This window comes from Patagioenas fasciata, chromosome 2 (assembly GCF_037038585.1).
Source record: "Patagioenas fasciata isolate bPatFas1 chromosome 2, bPatFas1.hap1, whole genome shotgun sequence".
NCBI lineage: Eukaryota > Metazoa > Chordata > Aves > Columbiformes > Columbidae > Patagioenas > Patagioenas fasciata.
Genome location: NC_092521.1, coordinates 37431880 through 37435264, shown reverse-complemented (window position 1 = coordinate 37435264; position 3385 = coordinate 37431880). Strand labels below are relative to the sequence as shown.

Here is a 3385-nt window from a genome sequence, read left to right as displayed (position 1 = left end):
GTTGCCGGCCCGGCCACCGCCGCCCCGGCTGCGCCGCCACCGCCGCGCTCGCGGGCTCAGTCGGTACCGCCGAATCTCGCGCCCAGCCTCCTTCCAGAGCCACCGTTTGAATCTGCGCAGGCGGACTGCCGCCCCATTGGCCGCCGCCGCCGCACGCGACCCGGGCGGGGGGCGGGGCCTCGCGCCAGCCGCGGGCAGGCAGGGGGAGGGGCGGAGGGGCGAGGCATGACGGGGGAGCGAGTTTCCCGGCCGGCGGGAGGGGGGTGCCCGGCTCTCTGCCGCCCCCCCGCCCCGTAACGCCCCGGCGCGAGCACCCGCGCGCCACCAGCGCCAGCGGCAACGGGGGCGGGGCTCCCGACGAGAAAAAAACCGGCGGCCGCGCGGCAAAACTGAGCGTCTCCTTCGAGCCGGAATCGAACCAGCGACCTAAGGATTCCCGCGGGTCGTGCCTCTACAGTCCTCCGCTCTACCAGCTGAGCTATCGAAGGGAGCTGCGCACAACAGCCATCTCGCGGCACACAGCCTTCTCTCCCACACGGTGCCTTCAGCTGGTGTTCCTTTCCCCGAAAAGAGCCCGGTCGTAAAGACCCGCTCTGAAACCGCAGGCAGCTGAGGGGTGACAGGGCGAGGGCCCAGATGAGGGTTCCCGCGCTCTGCGCCTCCTCCCTTCTACCGGCGGGTCGGTAGCGCAGTGAAGGGGACGGTGCCCGCAGCCCCTCACGCCGCTGTCTTGCCCTCCTTCCCGGCTCCAAAACACCCATCCCCTGTGATGCTCCAGAAGCGTCGGCCTCATCGCACCCCACCAGCCCGCCGTGGGGCACTCGTTCTGGCCGCTACAGTGTTACTTTTTTTAAAAAAGCACCCCAAACACGGCACCCCATCCTCGTGTGGCTGCTCTCACAAACACATGAGCTCTGCAGAGCTTCTAGGACAGGGGCGTCAAACTCATTTTCAACGGGGGCCCCATCAGCCTTCAAAGGGTCGAATGTAATTTTAGGATCCTAAAATTTGACGCCCCTGTCCTAGACGAAAGTCTTAAGCCAGAAGTTATTTCTACAATTGAAGACTTGTACGTATGGAGTTTGCACATACATACACGCACATACGTATGTTCATAGGTGTACAGCCTGCGAGGGAGCAGGCTTGGCTCGCAGCGCCCTCTGCGTAGGCACACAGGGACGTCAGGCCCTGGCATAAGAGGAGAAAAAAGACACAAAATCCCAGTTTACCTGCATTACAAACCTGTTATTACAAGGGAGAATTCCCATTGTTGTATCTTCCACAGGAAAAAAAAAAAAATTCTAATTCCTCGGGGTTTTCATTTGTTTCTTAACAAGAAGTCTTTGCTTACTAACAGGTGTTCAGCACCAACCTGCATTCACTGTGATTCGCTTTTAGTGAACCCAGCGATGACAACACAGCAGGTTTCCCCACATCAAAGCTCTGACAGGAGTCTTTGAACTACAAAAGCTGTAATCAGAAAGTACGTGAAATAAAAACCACCCTGAGACAGGATTTGTGTTGTCAGCCTCACATGGCATGAAATGTCATCTTTTAGCATTCATTTATATTTAATTCAAAGTGAAAGGAGTCTGGAATAAAAATTTTGTTGTTTAAATAAGTACCTTCTATAGTTCTATAGTAACATATGTGTCCTTAATTTGTAGAAAAAAGATCCTGAAAGCATTAGCTGAGTCAAACTACTAAATTAATAAGCACTGATAGTCCCATTGTTAAAAAACAAAGAAAGAAACAAAAAACTCACAACACCAAAGATGCACTTTGTTATGAGATCCAGTAAACATTCTCCTTGGAATACATCAGTAAGCACATATGCGACTCACTTTCCTTTTTTTTTAATTCTGTATGTATTATTGTCCCGTGTGACAAGGTCTAATGTTCCAAGTTTCTTGTGCCCCTACATGACAAAAAGAGGCTGGAGGTGCATTCTCGCTCCACCTTTTCTCAGATTCTAGCATCTTCACAAAACTAAGCCAGAGGTCTAGCTACTCTTGTTTTCAGAGACCTTACAACAAGATATTTCTTCCATTTAAGAGCATCCCTAAGACAGAAAGCACAAACCTGCAGTTTATTTCTGCAGTGGGATACAGAACATATCCCCCAAATGCCACCATTTTTAGGGACCATCCCATCCCACCATGTCCCATCTGGGCTGTCACGTCCCATGAGCCAGCAGGCTCAGTTTCAACAAAGCTCTGGTAGGACACTCAGCAGCCTGCAATGTGAGTCCCACCATGGGAGACCTGTTTTCCACATTTGCTTGTCCTCCTCAAGACTCCCCTGTGACAAAAGAGAGCTCAGTTCCAGCCTAGACCTGAAGACAGTGCTGCAGGTTCAGGGTGGCAGGATGAGGCCAGTGTCACCATCACTCCGAGCTCACGGATGTTGTGTGACGGGGGCATACTTCCAGTGGCACTCTGCCACTTCCCCATTGCCTTAGAGCTGCTTTGTTGGCCCTCCTAAAAAAAATAAAAACCAAACATCACTAGAACCACCTATTGTCATTTGGATCCTGCCTGGTTTTTGTGATGTTCCCCAAGTTCCAGCAGCACTGGACATCCCAGTTCCAAAGATGGGACACTCACACCCTTACTCAGATGACCTGATGGGCCAAGTGCCCTGGAAGAGACAGCAATGATCCTGTAATTTGCCCTGTTATTTATTCCTCCTTGCTAAGCTTTCTGCTGATCTCCGGGGCGGGGGGGGGGAGGGTGGCGAGGGAAGAAAAAAAAACCAAAAACCCTATGAGGCATTCATTATGCCCCTGATCAACAGCAGATGAGCAACTGTTCCTGCATGGAAACAGGTCCTCTTTTATGCAATGCTGATACTTCAAAAAATTTCACCCAGCTGCAATGACATAGAGGTACCACACTATTAGGCCATACGTTAAGTCTATATGTGTATTACCAGAATTATTTGTTACTGCTCCAATTCTGTGGGAGTTCCATCTATTTCCTGGCAAAGCCTTTAACGAATAAAAAAGCACCAGTCATGTCATGATCCCATTTCATATTGTCACAGAGCTGAAATGATGGAAAAACTCTGATGTCATGTGCAGAAGTTTGTAATTCTTTGCTGATGTGCTCATCAGAATCTCATTGTGAATTCAGACAGCCAGTTCAACATTTATCTGGACAACTAACCAGTACAAGCATACTCCACGAAAGGCACATGGCTTAACACCACTGACATGAAGTTAAGAATAATCAGTCTATCCTAAATGATCTCCCTGTAAGATGTTTGGAAACCTTTCAACGGAGGAACCCAGAGTATTTGTGAAGATGGCTCTCAGCACAATCAATCAACAGGGCATGCAACTGGCTTCTTGCTACAAGAGCTTCAACCTTTGAATCTAGAAAAA

General features: G+C 50.3%; 1 non-coding gene across 1 annotated transcript; it reads right to left on the bottom strand.

Moving 5' to 3' along the window:
• Positions 1-398: 398 nt before the first annotated feature.
• On the bottom strand, positions 399-488 carry TRNAY-GUA (transfer RNA tyrosine (anticodon GUA)). The gene is given in 2 exon segments: positions 399-434; positions 452-488. It is a non-coding gene; the product is annotated as a tRNA-Tyr (tRNA).
• Positions 489-3385: the final 2897 nt, after the last annotated feature.